This window comes from Bos taurus, chromosome 4 (genome assembly GCF_002263795.3).
Source record: "Bos taurus isolate L1 Dominette 01449 registration number 42190680 breed Hereford chromosome 4, ARS-UCD2.0, whole genome shotgun sequence".
Classification (NCBI taxonomy): Eukaryota; Metazoa; Chordata; class Mammalia; order Artiodactyla; family Bovidae; genus Bos; species Bos taurus.
In genome coordinates this window covers 82,572,806-82,573,068 of record NC_037331.1, presented here as the reverse complement: position 1 = coordinate 82,573,068, position 263 = coordinate 82,572,806, and positions in this window count along the sequence as shown.

Genomic DNA, 263 nt, shown 5'->3' with positions numbered 1-263 from the left:
ACCCTGTGACCATCAGAACATCCCAAACCAATGAGTCTGAATCTGGTGACTTTGAAAGAGAAGGAGACCAGTACTTTCATTTGGCTAGGAGTCCTCTTGGGGCCAGTGCCCCAAAGGAAGCACCATAACCACCATCTCAGGGAAAGACTTAGAAATGTGTTGTTGATCATTATTACAACCAGCACTGAATTTAATATTTCAGTTGTCATGCTGTTTCTTAGCTTGGTTAAATTTCATGAAATTAAAGTACACACAGACAAAAG